A 19,605-nucleotide genomic window follows, 5' to 3' on the forward strand; every position below is an offset into this window, starting at 1 on the left:
AAGTCTGGGCGGCGGTGCAGCGGGGGCCCGGGGCTAAGGCAGGATCCCTGCCTGCCCTGGCTCCATGAGGGTCTCGGAAGCAGCCACCAGGTCCCTGTGGCCCCTAGAGCCAGGAAAGTTCCGCGCACTGCCCCCAGCACTGGCTCTGCAGGTCCAATTGGCCAGGAACCACGACCAATGGGAGCTGCAGAGGTGGCGCCGCCGGGCATGAGGGCAGTGCGTGGAGTCTCCCTGGCCACCCATGTGCCTAGGGGCCACAGGGACGTGGAGGCCGCTTCCTGGGAGTCGTGGTAAGTGCTGCCGAGACCCTGCACCCTAACCCCCTCCCCCAGCCCAGAGTCCCCTCCCGCACCCAAACTCCCTTCCAGAGCCTGCACCTCCCAGACACCCTAACCCCCTGCCCCAGACCCGAGCTCCATCCTGCACCCCAAACCCCGTGTCCCCAGCCCCACCCCAAAGCCTGCACCCAAGCCCCAGCCTGGTGAAAGTGGGGAAGAGTGAGTGATGGGGGTGGAGCCTTGGAGAAGGGGAAGGGTGGGGCCTCGGAAAAGGGGTGGGGCAGAGGTGTTCGGTTTTGTGTGATTAAAAAGTTGGCAACCGTACTCCTGCTCTTATGGCTGCCTGTTAGCATGAAGATTGTTTGAATTAACAAATGTCAGTTTTGTTCTGATGCTGCATATTTTTGATTTTTCATACATGGTTGAGTTTAGTAAATGCTGTGGATACCTTTCTTACCCTTGATGTCACTTCCTTCTTGAGGTCTCTGTTGGCTAATATGACGCTGCCCAAGTGGATGAACTGTTCTACTTTCTTGATAGGTTTGCCTTCTCCTATGATGTTACTGTCCCGATTTCAAGGATGTTTGTTTTAGCATCCTTTTCATTTGGAGTCCCATTTGGCCTGCTATTTTTGCCAAGTTATCTGTCTTTGTAACTGTGTTTGTAGTCAATAAGAGAAAGTAAATAGAAGTACAGTGCTGGCTCAGAGGAAAGAGTTCCTTCCTCATCCACTCCAGTTACTCCATAAGCATTCTAGATTCAGTAAATTCTTAGTTGCCTTTTTTTTTAAATGTATAGTTGTATTTGAAAGGTGCAATATTGACAATGCTGGGGAAAAAGTCTTCTGTTCAGCCCAACAAGGCAGGCAATGTGGTGGGCTAGGCAGCCTTCTCCATACCGTCTTACTGATATTGACCTTACTAAGAGCCACCTCATTGCTCTTAGAGGGTCTTTTTCAATCTCTGTGCCCACTCAGTCAACAAGGGTGCCCATGTTTGGACTCTCTGGTGGCGTTCTGATGACGTGAACACTTGTCCATTAGAAATTGATCTGAAACGATAATTAATTTGACATAGTCTACAGAGTAACTGCCAAATGGTAATTACTATTGACCTTGTGACCTAGAGGTCAAAGGTACTGTGTCTCATTATCAGTCCCCTGAGCCGTCCAATCCACAGTTCATTAGTGGTCTTAATTGTCGTAAGATCCTTGTTTCGTGACTTGCGATCCTCTAAAATGGAAACCATGTATTTTTTAAATTATTTTTGCCTCTCCAGACCTAAATGCTACAGAATAAAAAGTATCATTAGAACAGGGGTTCTTAAACTTCATTGCACTGCGAGCCCCACAGGCCAAGCCCTGCCGCCCCAAGTAAAGGGAGAGGAGGCTGCAGCCCAAGCCCCATTGCCCCAGGTGGGGGTGGAGCTCAGGCTTCAGCTTCAGCCCTGGGTCCCAGCAAGTCTGACACTGGCCCTGGCAACTCCATTAAAATGGGGTCGCAACTCACTTTGGGGTCCTGACCCACAGTTTGAGAATCACTGCATCAGAGGAAGGATATTGTAAGAAATAATACAAACTGTGTGTTTGCATCAAATACACTTGAACCTCTGTTTGAATGAGACACAAAGTTCATGGTCCTCCATCGTTTGCGATGGAGCTGTAGGACACCACAAGTGCTTTACCTCTCTGTGTTTCACTGAACTCAGCATTGCCTGGTGTGTTCTGAGCTATGGGGAAAAATATAGGTTAATCTCAGAACCCTGGCTCACCTGATGACCCTGTTCCTCCCATTCCTAGCCATTTTATAATGTGAGAAGTTCCTAGGAATGTACATCTTGTGTGGCTGGAGGCAGTTAAAACATAGATCAGAGAACTAGGGTTATGACTTGATTGGGATGGAAATGAGTACATGTTTCAAAAGTATCCTGTGATGGTATTGCACAAAATCCCCTCCACTGCCACAGCAAGGTGTAGATTGCAGCTGTTTGTGCTGGCCTGGCCCCTTATGCTACAGCAGGGGTAGGCAACCTGCGGCATGCGTGCCGAAGGCAGCACACGAGCTGATTTTCAGTGGCACTCACACTGCCCGGGTCCTGGCCACCGGTCTGGGGGACTCTGCATTATAATTTAATTTTAAATGAAGCTTCTTAAACATTTTTAAAACCTTATTTACTTTACATACAACAATAGTTTAGTTATATATTATAGACTTATACAAAGAGACCTTCTAAAAACGTTTAAATGTATGACTGGCACATGAAACCTTACATCAGAGTGAATAAATGAAGACTCGACACACCACTTCTGAAAGGCTGCCAACCTCTGTGCTACAGGTAGGGTTCACTGCTGTGGGAGAGCAGGCAGTTTTTTCCATTGTTGCCCTTCCATGGGAACTCTGACAGCTAGAGGGAAGCTTCATAGAAGCCTTGCTGTCAGAAGCTGCATCTGGGAAGGCAACTTTAGCCATCCCAGCTATGTCCTTTCTCTGGCCAGAACTGATCACTTTTCAGCGTGTGCTGGACTCTTGCATGCTCCAGTGGGAAGGAGATTGCAGTTGCTTTGCACTGGGTCCCTGCTAAAGCAAGCTAAACCAGGGATGAATGCAGAGTTGCCAGTGAGAGAGAACTTCCTATCCATGTACTTTAGTTGTAATAATTGCTCTAAAAAAGCGGGGGAGTATGCCCCCGGATAAAAAGCACTTCCTACTTTCTTTCAAACTGTTTTCTGTAAATAATCGTCTTTCATCTTTGAACTTAAATATATTTCAATCTCAAATTGGACCCCGCCAAGAAAAATAAAAAGAAGTGAATTTCTTAATAAGCCCCAATGGTAATCAGAGGGGAAGACAGCAAAATGAAACAACTCGTAAATTATTCCTTAACATCTTCAGGGAATACTTAATGCACACAAGGTCAGGGCTTTGTAATGTTAATTTAAGAGTTGTAGGAAGTGATCCATCATTTTAAAGTGCAACACTGCCATCCCTGACAAAAAGTTTTTGTTTCAGAAACAACTTGAGTCCCAGCACACCTAAAGAAAACAAACATTGGCAGCTCTTTTCACCAGATACTGTGCCACACTAAATATTAAGTAGTTATTACAGGGGAGGCAGGAAATCCTGATTGCCAGTTTTCAGAAAAGTTACTAAAGCGGTTCTTGGATTATTATTAGTTATTATTTCTTTCTGCATCAGACAATATATGGAAATTACCCTTGACTCTACTCTGGCATCGGAAAGGTCACAGCAGTGGATGCAAAACCCATAGGCAGGCGATTGCCTTCCACACATTCAGCATTACTGCTTTTGCCTATTTTACCCTTAGGCATCTTTTATTTCTTGCACAGATGGTCTCACTCAGCCCTAACAAAATGTTTTAAGCTGTTGCATAAATTAAAATAAGAGGCCCCTCAATACAAAAGTGCACTATTTCATAAAAATAAAAGGAGGGGGGGAGGAGAAAACACATGCAGAGCTCTGCCTACTTCTATGGAACCTTCTGGTGTCGGCTTAGCTGCGGAGATTATTTATATTTTCAGTATGGTGCAGTTTGAAATTTAATGCCACAAGTTAGTGGCAGATATGTCAGATCCCAGAGGAGTAGACATACGCTACATCTTTCTGGTACAAGTGCAAGTAGGAGCAATGTCTAGAGCAATGGTCCCCAACGTGGTGCCCACGGGCGCCATGATGCCCGCCGGGGCATCTATGTGTGCCCGTGTACTAGCCGGCGGACAAGCATCAGCCAAAATGCCGCCGAAAGCGGCATCACCAAGAGGCGTCGCCGCCGAAATGCCGCCAAAAGTGGCATCACCAAGAGGCATCACCGCCGAAATGCCGCTGAATTTCAGCAGCATTTTGGCGGCGACGCCTCTTGGTGTTGCCACTTCTCGGTGTCTCATCGTCCAGCGCCCGCCACCCAGAAAAGGTTGGGGACCACTGGTCTTGAGCTGTTCAGAAACTTTGCAATGAAACAGTTTCCTGTCAGAAAATGCTGACTTGACAAAATAAAAACGTTTTGAAGGAATGTATGGATTTAGTCAACTCTGACGAAAAATTAAGGTCGAAGTGTTTTGTTTAAGGTCAATACAAAGTGTTTTGGCTAAGTCAAAACAAAGGGCTTCAGAATACTTTTTTCACAGAGAGTGTTGAATATTCATTCCAATTTGGGTCAAAAATAATTTTGGAAATTCCAGAATTTCTTGCTGAATGGAAATACTGAGTTTTGACCAGCTCAAGATTTTCAGCATTGACTATTGATGTTGGGTGCCTACATTTTTGGATACTCAAGTTGAGATTTTTCCTAAAGTTCTGAATTCCCACCTTCTGAAAAATCAGGGTATTTTAAGCTGTCTCAAGGTGGACACCCAAAAATAAGTCACCGAAAATCACTATTTGCTTTTGAAAATCTTCAACCATTCTCTCCAAAATAACTTGCTGTAAATTAGTGAGCAAACAAACCTAATGAGGCTTATTTATTTCCTTTTTTAAATTCAATTTGCCAGCAATGGGATGGAAAATGTACCTATATAAACTTCCGCAGCTTCTGTGTTGGTGTGCAGCTAATTAAGCTGTAGATACTGTCAAACTGCTTCTAGCAACTTCATTCTGTAGGTCCTCCACTGTAGGAAACTACTTTAGTTTTGCTTTATATTCTAATTCAATTCAAAGAACCCCCTCCCACCTTCAGTGTGACTGGTGGAATTCTGCTGTGGTGATGTGCTCTTGGCATTTTCAAACATTTTTCATTTTGAAAAATTCCCACGCGGCCAAGCTGCCCAATCAAAAATTGCCAAAGGAGGATGGGGTGAGGGGAAAGGAGCAATGGAATTGAAAGGCAGACATGAGAAGTAAAGATGATAGACATACAAATGGCGGTGGAGGGAGAGCTTTTATTTAAAAGTAATTTTGAGAAAATCTAAAAATGTTAATGAAAATTTTATTTTAAGAAAACTGGCTACATTTAATTTTAAAAAAATAGAACCAAAATGCAACTATCTTTAGTGAAAGTATAATCCAGGGGAGAAATAAGTGACCTACAGAGCCAAGTGTTATCAGCTTGTCAATGATATTTAATACCTTCTCACGAATTCTCTCAATGACTTCTTATAGATGTGATACCGGATGGATGATAGACTATAGCCCTCCATGTGAGCATTCTGGTGATCACTCTCTGAGGATAGATCTCATCAAGCTCAGTGTTGTCATGTTAACCCCACGTTGGGCAGTGGTACTGAATGGCACCAAAAGATCAGGTGTATAAAAAGAGACTTCTGGCTGTTGGTGGACAAGAAGAGGTCATCCATCAGCATAATGAATGCTGTTTCCATTCCATGTCCTGGTCTGCATTGATTGGCCTGATTCTGAAGTCCAGGTGTGGGAACTGTGAAATTACTTATGAGGCAGATTGTGCCTCTTACTACACACGAACTCAGGGAAGTAACAGGCGTGAGGAGCTGTTTGCCTTCCCTGCATAGGCTACTGTATCACAGTGCAGTGGGAAGAGCAACCTCAGTGATGCTGATCTGCTAACATTCAGGTGGACGTGTAGAGGCACGCACAGCTGAACCAGTGCAGCAGGGAAAGGAATCTGCATGAAGACTTTTCCCACCTAACCAGAGCCAGGAGGAAATCAGGAATCAGATTGTGACTCGGGCTATGTGTACACTACGCAGCTTTTAGCAACATGGCTGCATCGCTACAGCCGTGCTGCTGAAAGTTGTGCAGCGTAGCCGCTGTTTGTCGGCTCTCCTGCCGTTAAAAAACTTCTACCCCAATGATTGGTGTTTGTGTTGTCATCAGGAGAGCGCACCTCTGAAAGACAAAAGTTTTGTCATTCAGTTGCCAGTGTGGTCACAATCTGGTTCTGCTCCTTGGGCAGAACAACTACATGTTGTCCCTGACTCTTATCTCTTAGCATTATAAGATTGTCCCTAAACCAAATGCCTGATTACATTCCAGTTCCTGTTCCTGGGTACATTCAAAAATAAAATCTAGAAACTAAAGGAGTTGAATCCCGTTAAGATGTAGAGTGCCCTGGATTCTAGTTGTCTCTCAAAACGTGCCCTATTGACCTGTAAATACCAGCAACTAGAGGGAGGAAGCATGGCCTAGGAGACAGAGCACTGGACAGGAATTCGGACACGTGGGTTCTATTCCCAACTCTGCCACTAGATTTTTGGGTGACCATTGTCAAGTCACTTCATTTCCCTGCACCAAAGTTTCTGTGTAAAATTGGGTGTCTAATTAGCTCCCTTGTGTACAGTGCTTTGAGATCTACAGATATATGGTGGTATTATTATTATTACCACCACAAGTGGGAGTTAAGTGGCTCAGTATTTCACAGGAGGTACTTTGCAGGATTGAGCTCTAACTGGGAAGGTGGAGAACACTCCCTTCATCCCCATCTTGCAAAATTCCACTCACCCCAGGTTACTAAAATTTTTCAGAGATGCATTTCAGAGCGCTCTGTTCTGTTAAGTCACTTAACAATTATTTCCAAATGGCAGCAGGATTGATCAGTTTCATCTATACCCCAGAAATCTAAGGGGGAGACTTTGGCTGAATTGTTAAAATATTACTGTACAGTCAAAATCTAGATGCTAAAAAAAAAAAAAAAAGGTCGTCCCAAGTATATTCATTACTAGGTCACAATACTCTGAAAAAAATAAAGTGGTCCAATTTTTTTTAGACGTTTAGGTTGATATTTAACAATAGTTTGTTTAAAACTCCAACCCCGGCTAAATTACATAGAACAGAAATCTGATATTTTTAATACAGATGCAGCTTTTTGTTATAGCTTTTCCATTTGTGGAGTAATGGATGTGTGGGAAGCTAATGATGTGGTCTCTAGGTGTTTCTTTACTACACAGAGTACTGATAATGAGCTCCGAGTAATAGGGTATGAGTCCCAGAAGATGAATTCTGATTACCTTTGTGGCATCGTCCCCTGTATGCCCCCTTCCTCCTTGATGTTTCTGGAAAGAACATTTGGATTTTGATGAGGATATTGTGTATTTGACTTTTAATTAGATTTGCAGTATTTGTGTTAATAAACCATGACTATATTTTTTTCGCCTTTTCTTAAGAGATATTCACTGAATTGTATGTTAAGAGGGGTGGTGGAAACCGTTTGCTACTCTGATCATAAAACCTCTATTTAATGGTCCAGAGGGGGCAAATTTTGCCCTATATTCACTAATAATCAGTAAACAATGCTTAAGTTGTAAGGAGAACTGCAAACTGCAGCACACCATGTAAGTACAGACAGGCATCCTCCAAGGAAAATAGCATCATGGCTCTTAAATAATACCTTACAGTCATGGGTTATGGCATTAAATATACAGAGCTTTCTAACCAATAGGACCCTCACCCTTTTATAAAAGCCCTGGGACTTGCTCAGTTTGAAAAGCAAATAGAGCCTTTTCTTCTTCTTTCTTTTTCTTTTCATCTCTACATTTCATTGCCCCCTTTTTTTTTTTTTTGGTAGATTTATTATTCCTTCCCTCAATCACTCTCTCTCCTTTTTCCTTTTGAGTCCATTATCTAGGATGGAAAAAAAAAAGGATTTTGCAAAACTTCATCTGAAATAAATATGGCACAATGACAATTAGCATCTTGTGATGTCCTCCCTTTCCCCCCCAGTTTTTGGTTTTGTTTTGTTTAGCAAGCTAGTATGCCAATTTGATAGGAATGTTGTTACATATTCTGCTGTAATTTAGCTGCCATTTTGCTTCGGCAAGACAATGATTGGTTATGGCAGGGCTGTAATGTGTTGTCAGTACAGGTTACTCGCTACTTGTTGGCAGTGGCCTAATATTGTCTGAGACGCAGTGTCATTGCGAAATTGTTTGACAACGTTGATGCTGCAGTTATGTTGAGCAGCAACAACTGCAGAGGTTGAGAAAGGGCATGCAGGAGATGACGCGTTCTGAGGGCAGGGATGGAGAGGGAATGCTAAGCAGGGAGCAGCAAATGTCATCAGAAAAAGTTCATTTGCCCACGATTATTGTTGTGTATTTGTTTTATTTAATTGTCATTTTAATCAGTTGCTGGCAAAAAGGTGCTGTGTTGACACACTACAGACTAAAATCTTCTTTCACAGAATGAGCAGAGCCTAGACTGCAGCAGTGCAGGCATTTGTCCGTAGCCTCATGAATGTGTTCTAAAGACACAACGCTGAGGGAACAATTCAGTCTTCTTGGCTCGTTCAACGCTTGGCCTCTCTGCTGAGACAGCCAGTGATGGTTGGTTTTATGACATGGACAACAGCCATCCAACAGTAAGTGGATTGAGACCTCCAAACTCATTTCATATATAGGTTCCACAGATGGCAACACTTTTCAGTCACTCTGGACCTGAGGTGACTGAGGGGTAAAAGGCTCGGTATCAAATTACCAATTCTCTCAGCCATCCAGTCCCTTCATAATGAAATTATTTTTACATGAGCAGTGTCAGTGAAGCTTCTACTAAACTACAGATGTTTTCTAAAGTCAGAAATGAGCTTGGTTCTGGAATGTTGAGTCTTGCTCTTTTTTTTTTTTTTTAACCTTAGAGTGGTGTTAAAAGCTTAGAAAATTGGCAAATTTGTCTCCAAACTCTGTGAATATGCTTGAGATGGAGAAGATTACTCAGTAGTCACTGGTTTTCATTTTCTATGATTCTTCCATTGCCATTAGGTGAACTGCACATTTTCCTTTCATTTTCCTGCTGAGGCAAATTATACTCAGATAAACAGGGTATGGCCAGATTCAGCAGAATTGCTTTCACAAGCAGGGCCGCCCAGAGGATTCAGGGGTCCTGGGGGTCTTTGGCAGTGGGGGGCCTCCACTTGTGCAGTAATTCGGTGGTGGGGGGTCCTTCTGCTCCGGAACCCGCCGCCGAAGTGCCCCGAAGACCCACGGCGGGGGGCCCCCACCACCGAATTGCCACCGAAGACCCGGAGTGGTAGAAGCTCCCGCAAGAGTTTGCCGAGACCACCGGAGCGAGTGAAGGACCCCGCTCCAGGGGCCCTGAAAAACTCTCATGGGGGCCCCTGCGGGGCCTGGGGCAAATTGCCCCACTCCTCCCCCCCACCCCTTGGGCGGCCTTGTTCACAAGGCTCTGTTAAATGTTCCTAATTGTTAAAAGAGTAGATGACTGTAAGTGGGTATTCACTCAGAGTCTGGGCTTCCAGTCCAGCAGAGTTTAACATGGGTGAATACCTGATTTTTATTTATTTATTTAGGGGAAATAGGATTGTTGAAAACATAAATGAAATTCAAAAGCAAACCTCAGCATTGTGCAGTTTATTTTACAGCACGGTGACACGGACATATGAAGGTATTAAATGTATCCCAGGTTACTTTCTACATAACCTAAATTTGTGTGCCATTTAGTTTTCTTTTTGGTGCAACAATCAACTTTTTTGTTTTTTAATTTAAAAAAATTTCCTGGAATCTTGTATTGAAACATGAGCATCTGAGATGTGATTCTAATGAACGCAGGTGTCCCCTTTAGGCATGCAAACTCATATTTGAGTGTGATCAAACACGTATATTTACAAGTGCATAACTGCACATCCAGCCATTCAGTGGCCACATAGAGGCATTAGTTACGTGCAAATGTGGGTATACTGTGCTCACTGAACTGTCACAAATGTATAGGTACAACTCTGGTCGCGCACACACAGAACTGTCCTCGTTGGAGCTCATCTGGCGTCTTCATCTAAGGACAGGTAAAGTGAAGTCCATTGGTTTCCATGGACTTTGGATCAGGCTCATGATGACTGAACTCTGTGTTGCCATCTGCAAGACTCAAATGACTAAAAGACTTTGGTTTCTGTTCCCAGGATATACAGGTTCCTATTGATTTCAGTTGAGGCCCACTTACAATACTGGCGTAGGTGAGTCTAAAAATGTGGTCGTGGTCAGGGCAAGGTTGTGTTAAGGCAACAGTCTCATTAAAACACCCAACCAACTCCCTACAGAGTCCCTGTGCTACAAACACATACATGCTTGCTCCCCTTCATTCACATGCATAACCCTATTGGCTACTCACTTGAGTACAGTTAAGCATTTCAGTATAAGAAGGTGCTTAATAGCAGATTTCTAAAATAGGACAGTTGTCAAACATGCATTTAGCCACTTTCTCAGGTGTTGTATTTCATGACTCAGTACATGCGGCACTTTGGATTCTAATGCTACATTATTGTATAAATATCTCTTACTCTGCTGAACAAGGCATTCTGCTGCTTCTAATGAGCATAGAATGGGTTCTTCTTTTTCTGTGTATCATCATGCACACACTGTAGCACAAGTGAAGTTCTTTGATAAACTTCAGATCCTACTGCAGTTTGATCTCATCAAAGAAGAGATGCGCAATTGAACTGACAATCAGTGATTGGCATTACACATAACTCATTATTGTGTCAAGGATTTGGCGTGTCCATTGAGAGGAAACCATGTGCATTCTGTTGACACTGAGCTTAATTCATTTCCCATTGACGGTTATGCCAAATCCTTATCTCATCAATTCTCGTGCCCGGCCCTTGCTTGCATGCCAAAGCCTTGTCAGAATAATGAGTTATGCCTAATACCAATCAATCTGTGGCAGATGCCTCCTTGTGTGGCCATTTTGTACAACTGGGAGTTTGAGCAAAATGGTGGTGTTCTTGTAGGCTGTGTGAATATAGCATAGCAGAAGCCCTCCAATAGAGTGGTCCAATACAAAGTGATATTAAATAGTGTCTATAGTACCTCAGATTTCCTGGCAGCATCTGTGAAAATATGAACAATGACTTTCCCCCAAATATGTTCACTTAATTACATATTTTTATTATCCTCAAACTAGGGTCCACATTCTGTTTGGAGAAGTCCCATTTGAATTAAATATGCCATCTAGTGCTGTCTTTTATTTATTTTTGCTTTGTAGCAAAACTCTTATTGTGTGTTTCATTTACTAACAAGGGACTGATCCTGTAGGCCTTATTCAGGCAAAACTCTCCATAACAGTCTGGCAATGTTTGCCTCCATTACCTTACCATGTTAACAGTTGTTAGTCCTGGTAGGAAGGTGACTCATTATCTCCCTTGCACATAAATGAGATGGGAGTGGCCCTCTAGGGATGGAAGAACCAAAATGTGGGCGGATCACTCCTAGGGGAGGTACCCTGGGTGCGGATCATGCTGGGAAGAACACTTGAGCTGGAGTTCTTTATTCCTAAATTCCTTGTTAATAAAGTTAAACCCTAGAAAGAGGGGAAGTTCACATTTCCACAACATGCTCTAAGAATGTTTTAGAGCAGGCTGGGGAGTGCCCTACTCACTCCTTTGACTTCAAGGGATGTTTCACCTGAATGAGGACAGCGGGATGCGGCCGAATGTTCATAAACTTACTTTTGTCTGAAGTGTCTGTGGTCCATCCCTAAAGCTATCAGTGCTTTCCTAGAGTCTGTACTATTGTGTTAGACCTCTACCCTAATGAATATTTATGCAACATAAATGGGGAAATCGGTGGGTTCCCTTGGTGGAAACGTGATATTGGTATTTTTAAAATAAACTTAAATAAGGTCAGAATTTTTATCCTCTAGAGAAAATTTCACGTCTGATTAAATAGTTTACATAAACTTAATCTCTTTCTGCTAGATGCATTATAATCTCAGATATTATTCATGTAGCTATTCCTCTGTGAACCATAAAATGTTCATTTCTTCAAAATGAGTATGAAGCTCAAAGCATTAGTGGTCTTAAGAGCATAAAAAGTTTATTGCTTTGTGCTTAACATTTTTCAAGTAACTTTCGAAAGCTGAAACAAATTTTGCATTTAGATTAATGGAAGATGTTTTCCATTTGAAGGAACTAGCAAGGGAGCAGCAATAACAAAAATCCCCCAAGGTTAAAAATGTAGTGCTTTTGATTTTTACCAGAACTGTGTTAGCAGAACAATCATTTCTCAGCATGGAAAGGTAACATAATTGGTCTATACAGTGGCAATATAGAAAAGGAGTATGCTTCAGAGAAAGCTAATATGGCTCTACTTAATAATTTCCTTCAAGAGCCTGAATTTGAATGTATATTTCACCCAGCTTGAGGCAAACAATTTGTACCCATAAGTTCTAGTGGAAGTTACCAGGGGGTCATGCAATTTATTTTAGTTCTTGAAGTTTTCAGAACTGTGCAGAACTAAAAACACATTCACTTGTATTGTTTCACCAGTAATTTGATCCAATTGGGCGATGTTCTCTTTTTTCCCCCCTTGCTCTATTATGTTAATGCTAGTAAAAAAGAAAAGATCTTTCATATTGTATTATGACAGAAAATTTTTCTCCAAGCAGAAACTGCTTTTGAAGTTTAAACCACCAGCCCTTGTTTGAATATATCAGTTCCTAAGCATTCTTTTGAATCTGGGGTATACTGTCCTATAGTGGATTGTTAGTTTTAAAAGGACACTTTGCAAAGTAGGATTCTACATTTCCTTCCAGATGTGGTACTAGATCCTGATTCAGGAAGGCATCTTATTAAAATCTCTGAACATGAACAGCTTCAAACTCCAGATCCCATCTAGTGACTTGAACTTAATTTTAGTCAAAATGGAACTGTTTATCAACAACAGGAAAGCAGAGGGTACTTAAATGTTTCCTTCTGGCAGTATCTGAGGGAAACTAATATTTAGATAGGAATTACTGTACTAGATCAGACTACTGGCCTGTCTAGGCCAGCAAGATGTGTGAGAATGACCAAGATCAGATAGAAGGTACAAGATTTCTTGCCATGGACAATTATAGAAGCTTCCATGTGCTCATTGTGTAAGTTTCCTACAACCTCTGTCAACTAGTGGTTGACTTATGTCAGGAAGCATAGGAGTTTATATCCCTCATAATTTTTCTACTAAATACTAGAATGGTGGATGTTCTCAATATTTATACAAATGTGTTTTTTGAATCCTAGTAAATACTCTGTCTCAATTCTATTTTGTGGTAGTGGTTTCTATACGTCATTAAAAAAAAGTTCTATTCTCAATGCTTAATATGTTGCCTTTCACTTTCATCTCACGTCCCCTTGTTCTTGTTGTGGGAGATTGTAGTTCAGACTGCTTCTGAGATAGTATTTCTGTTCTTCTTTAGCATAGATAATAATTAGTATAATGCAGTTTGCTGGGGAACTCCTTCTCATGTGTTGTTGCTTTAGGGATCAATTCTGCACTATTGAAGCCAATGTGAGTTTTACCATATACTTATTTGGGATCAGGAGCAGGCCCCTAATGGGTGAAATCACCATTTCTTTATTACATGCCAAAGATAGTGCAAAGCTTTTTCAGAAGCAAGGTAGAAAGTAGAATAAATTCAGAAGTCATTCCTCCAATATTTATCACCACACTGGTATTTCCCAATGCTGAAGCCAACAACGGTATTGCCGGAAGTCTGCATTTGGGAAATATTGCCTTTTGATTTCCCAGTGTCATAGGGTTTTAGAACCCATCCCTGACTATAATCACATGGGAGTTTTTAGAGCTCTAGTTTTAGTGACATCATACAGTTGGTTTACTATGTTGGGGTTTGGGGCTCCTTTTTTCCTTTAAGAGGCTGTGATCAGAAAAACATGGCTTGAATTTCGTTAGCAGTGTGACAATGAGAGAGATAAGTAGATGTGACAGTTATGAATGATGTACTGTCATGCACTTCTGCATTCAGTCTCAGATAAATTGACACTGCTGTCAAACACAAGCTATGGAGAGTAGAGACCTCTGATGAACCTTCTAATATGGTAAATGGGAGTCTTAATTCTTCATTAACTGGAAAAAGGAGATTTGGCCATGTAATTTTCTCCTTGCTGCCTGTTTTAAAGATTCCAATAACCCAGCATTTACAGTTGACTAGGCAAGGATTGCTTTTTCCTGTGCTTGCGACATGCAGGCTGTGAAATCTAAGGAAGCGCCGCTTAAACACAGACTTATTGCCTTGGTTATCTTTAATGACTTTGAAATGTATTGGCCTCATTATGGAACAGTGCAGTTATCAATTCCTCTAATTAGGTGATGTGGTCCCATAAGAAATTTAACATTAAAGTGCAAAAATGAGTTAGCGGAATCAGTTGCTGGCAACCAGGGTGTCAGCACTGAATTTAAAGCAGCCAGTGCTCTTTTTTCTGTGAGGATATTTGGCATCCATCTTATTCAAATTCAAATATGAAGAGTTATTTTAAAAATTATTTCTTTGGGCCTGTGCAAATAGCTGTTTATTTAGCGGAGTATTTCTTTTCTCATTGGACATACATCGTGTGGTGCATGGTTGGTTGGAACAAATGTAAACAGAGAAAATTAACTAGCATGTGAGAGCAAGGTCCATGCACTTATAGATCATACATACGTTGCATTTATAAAGTGCCTTTTAATCTGAAGATTTCAAAGCAATTTATAAGCATTAATTCATTAAAGCTCATCACACCCCAGTGGGGTTCTAGAGGTTCTTTAGGTATCAGTCTCAATTTAGAGATGGACAAATGGAAGTACAGTGCAGTGTGGTCATGCAGTGAGTCAATAGGAGAGCTGGAAATGAAGCACAATTATCCCGGCTTAGTCATCTGCTCTACTCATTCCCTCCCCTTTTCTTCCGTTCGTGGTTCCATTCCTCTTTTCCTCCATACAGTAAGTGCTGTTGGCAGCCAACTTATAACTGACTTGCCCTCTGCAAAAGACTTAGCAGATTCTTCACTTCTGTTCAGAATGCATTAGGTCATGTTTAAGGAGGAATATAGTTTGATGTCCCTGTAGGTTTGGTGGGTTTTTTTGTTTTTGTTTTGTTTTTAGTATGGACATGTAGAAAGCAAACAGGAAATGTTTTGGTTCTTGGTGGTGTGAATCATGACTGGACTGTTGTTTCCAGATGAAAGAGATCTCACATTGACAAGAGCTTGTAAGTAAATTTGACCCAAAGTGATGAAAATATCAGTAGCTGTTTTCTGCACAGTCTTTTATCTGGTTGCTTGTTGGCCTACTACAACATCCTAGTTCCGTTAAATTACCTCCTCTTCAGGAAGGGAGAATGTTGAATGACATTAGTAGAGCCAGACAAGAATGGTGGTGACTTGTTTTTCCACTTCCCACCCCCCAAAACAGGAAACCGTTACTCAGGGATGCCTGTCAGAAACTGTGATGAGCATGGTCAAGCCTCATGGTCAGAGCTGGAGCCCTCAGCCCTAGCGGGCACAGCCACAATCAGGAGTCCAGAGCATCACTGAGCAGGGCTGGAGCAGGCTCAGGCTTGGGGAGTCTGTTGCCACATCAGGCAGGAGTGAGTTCCAAGCCCTGGAATGGTGTTGAGCAGACTGAGCTGCTGGTCTTCCTGTGAAGCCAGTTCCTGGCTTTTGGAATGGCTGGAGCCTAGCACAGGAGTGACTCATCACCTTATACAACCAGTGGTAGAGATGGAAATTGGTTATAGCACTACCCTAGCACTTAGGAGACCAAGTTCAAAGTCCCTGCTCTGCTACTGGCTGTGTGACCTTGGGAAGATTAGTTAGGGGACAGATTTTCAGACATTTAGGAACCTAGTGGATTTAAACAGGTTAGGCACTGTTGTAAACCCTGCCTATTTGCATCTTTGGTCACCTGAATACCTTTGAAAATCTGGCCCTCAGCATCTGTGTGCCTCAGTTCCTGCTCTGTAACATGGGCATAATAGTACTTCCCTCCCTCAGAGGAGTGTTGAGAGGATAAATGCATTAAAGATTGTCAGGTGCTCAGATACTAGATTACTGGGGGGCCATATTGGTACAAAGATACAGACCAATAGGAGTGGCAAATGAGGAAATAAGTTCAGCAGGTTTTTGTTTTTTTTTTGTCTCCCAGGGCTCTGCTCATGTTCTCACCACCTTCTGTAATGGGAATTGAGAGTACAGGATTGGGCCCGGTTAGTGTAATTTCAGAGATGAGTCAGGAGGTCAGGAATCTAGTCCTTGAAGGTAGTTATGCGGGAGGCCAGCATGTAAAGCTGTGGGACTATTAGAAGGATCCAACACCAATTCAATACTAAAGCAGAACATTAAAGAATGGCTGTAATATAAAATATGTGCCAACGCCTTGTCCCTAATAGGCATGAAGATTTTGTTGTCAGTGCAGATGTGCATAATATTTGTGTTATGTCCAGAATTTCACTTGCATCCCAAGAGACTTAAAAAATAAGAAAAAGATCATAATGTGAATTACGTTTATCTGTGGGAAGATCAAACCCTCCTACCAAAAAACTTTGGGCTAAATTGGACATATGCAGGAAAGCAGGATGTCCTCGGAGCTTCCCTCAGCTTCTAAAGGATGAAGCTGTACAGTTCTTTCAGAGCTGGCCAACCACGAATCCTTTGAACTGAAAGGAAGGGCGGGTGGAGAAAGGAAAAAAAAAAAAAGCCATGCACAAATTTGCTGCCTTCTCACAAATGAATTTCAAAATGTTTCTTGTATTTAAGTGGTGCATTTATCAGGGATTTTGTGTTATGGTTGTTGATTGTTTTTGGCCTCAGGCAGCTCAGTGATGTGCATGAGAATTGGCAAGCTTGGTGCTTTCCAAGGGAATGAGATTTAAATAACACCCTTTCTAGGGACTGAGAGTGTGGTCAGACAGTTAACCTTCTTGGTTTCATTGGGAAGGCTCAGGATTCTCCCCCTTCTGCTAGTCCTAAAAGCATGAAGTATCCTTGAGTTCTCTTCACATTGCTCATGCTGCAGCAGCTAAGCAACAGATCATTCAGCATATATATTCCTCCCAGTTGCTTTGAGAGGACAGAATGTTTGTTAAAAGAAGCTACATGTTCACCTGTGCATATCTCTGATCTGGAAACTGTCAGAACAAGTAGGAGAATACAAGTGTGGGAGTGACTGCACTAATAGATGTGGTAAGTTTCGGAGCACACCCCACCTGAGCTGTTTCCAGAAACCTGAGCTGATTAAACAAGTTCTCATGCAGTTAATACAATTGTTCAGTTTCCCCTTCAGCCAAACTACTGCCCAAGTTGCCAACTAGGTGTTACAGAAACCACTATTGGACATAACTATTCTATTCTTTGTAGGCTCTCGTACTGCCCTCATCTCCCTTGTGTCTGAGCATCTTCCCAAAGTGCATTAAGTGACTCGACAGACATCTCTCATGCATGGTTGGTTCTTTCTCTTATCCTCTCCTCAGGGGGAAAACTGTATGTGCATTGTGGTGTTCTGTTTTGGTAGGAGGAGTGTGTGTGTGTTTATACGCATATACACATATGCAGTGCCGTTTGCTTACGTTAAGAAGGCAAAGTCAAAGAACTATTCTTTGCACTTGGAGCAGAAGATGATGAGATTTGCAATGGTGGCTAGTTCCTGGAGGATTTCATTCCACAATCTTGGACTGGCCCCCTAAAAAAGATCTGTCTTCTGCCCAGATGAGCTGTATCCTTGTGGTGAATAGTGCCACTGTGTCTGAGGAACAAGTGACCATCCATCTCTGAAAGAGAAAGCTACACTAGGTATCCTTCCCTAAAATTGTTCAGGTCAGAGATTGCCCCTTTCCCTCTTTTTTTTAAAATATGTCAATTTTAAGAGTAAAGTTTAATATACAATCACCGTTGTCTTCATCAATACAAGAAAAAGTGAAGTGAAAAGATGCGCATATTTAGTGGCAAGAGGAAGAGTGCAGACTAATATTACAAATCATTCAGGCCTCAGGAAGATTACTTAGGTTCTGGCATTAAAAAATTAGACCACAAATAGCCCCTGTCTAGGTATGGACCCCATACTTCATCCAAAGTTCTGGGTGAGATTCCCTCATTTATTGTTTCCAGAAGAGTGCACGTTTCTGAGCCACAAATCTCTGCTCACACTTCCTCTTTATCTCTTCTAAATGATATCTTTGTTGTTATAGTCACTTCATGAAGATTCTTTGTCTGAAAACATTGATGTTTGCCTGTACATAGACTTAAAAAAAAAAAAAGCCGTTCTAAAATGGCTGTGCTTTGCAATTCTACAAATCCTTAAATAAAACATCTTCTAAAACAAGGCACTGTTGCTTTAATATCAGTTGCTGTTTCCTTGAATGGAGTTACCCAATCTTTCATCAAAGAAATGTATCTCCTATATCCCTGTCTTTAAAAACAGCAATTATGTGTAAATGCCTTCTGATTTATTTGAGCCAGGGCCACCGGCCAGTGTGAGTCACCACAATTTATTGCTAACCGTCACTTTTACATGATAGGTTTGTAACAAATATCTGCCGCATATTGTTAAATTAATCTTCCATTTAAAATTAATGGAGTTAGACTCCCCAGGTTCAATGTAATTTCGTGTTCATGGGCAGGGAGTGATGTGAGCTGCATACAAAATGAGCCGAGGCCAAACGCCCTAATCTTTCATCACCTTGAACCTAGTGACTAGGACGCCTTCTCAGCACCAACTAATGAGATTGAGCTTGCTTCTCTCCTGAGGACGCCAGCTCAAAGAAGCTTTTCTGCTCAGATACAGCAGGCTTCGTCTTATTTTAATAATTCCTCAGATATGACAAGCCTGATGTTATGTATGAAGGAGCCAGACTTGAAAAAAGAGATGAAATGAATTTTATATCATTACTTCAAAACCGAGACCAGCTAAAGGAAGCATGTCACAGTTAAAAATGTAGTAAGCATTTTAGCTGTGAAATATTGTGTGAGTAAACAGGACTCATCCTTTCATTTATTATTATAATGCACCCTCACCTTAAATTTGTCTTGTGTAATTTTTTTTGGGGGGGGGGGAGAGACCATACATAAATTAATCACAATAACACAGATGAAAGCAAGAGGTTATCCAATAGGCATTTGAATGGCGACATCAGAGAGGAAAGCTTTAATTCCTAATGGAATATACCATGTTGTATTGCTAAGCTCTATCATTTCTCTTTATAGGCATTTGTAGAAAATGAGCCCCTCTTTATGGAATGCCGGACTGCAAATCCATCACGTTGTTTTAAAATGACTGAGTCAAATTGTGTCAATGTAGGTTTCTGTTTCCTCTTAATTTATTTACTTTTTTAAATAATAAATTTGGTAATATTTCCAGTGCTCATGAAAGTAAGAGACTCCCAGGGCTAGATATGTGCTTTCAGAGGCCTGTGCAACCATATGTCACTGCCAATGCACCTTAATCCTCACTGGTAGTTATACCTGCTGTCTTCAGTATCCCAAGTGACTATCAGATGTACCATGTGGTAACAGAGACAAGAGATAGATGGCATTCAGACTTTCTTGGGACTTGGAGCTCACTCAGAGAAGACAGGTTGAAACCACTGAGCCCCCACAGTTGTGTGTCAATTTCTAATAATCTGATTTGATTTTATATTTATATATTAATAGCATTA

The 19,605-nt window shown here is 41.8% G+C and overlaps 1 protein-coding gene across 15 annotated transcripts in view; it reads left to right on the forward strand.

Moving 5' to 3' along the window:
- AUTS2 (activator of transcription and developmental regulator AUTS2) overlaps nt 1-19,605 on the forward strand; it is a 1,197,597-nt gene that overhangs the window by 783,052 nt on the left and 394,940 nt on the right. The gene's annotated exons all lie outside the window — the stretch shown is intronic.

The sequence above is a fragment of the Mauremys mutica genome, chromosome 19, assembly GCF_020497125.1.
Source record: "Mauremys mutica isolate MM-2020 ecotype Southern chromosome 19, ASM2049712v1, whole genome shotgun sequence".
Taxonomy (NCBI): Eukaryota; Metazoa; Chordata; order Testudines; family Geoemydidae; genus Mauremys; species Mauremys mutica.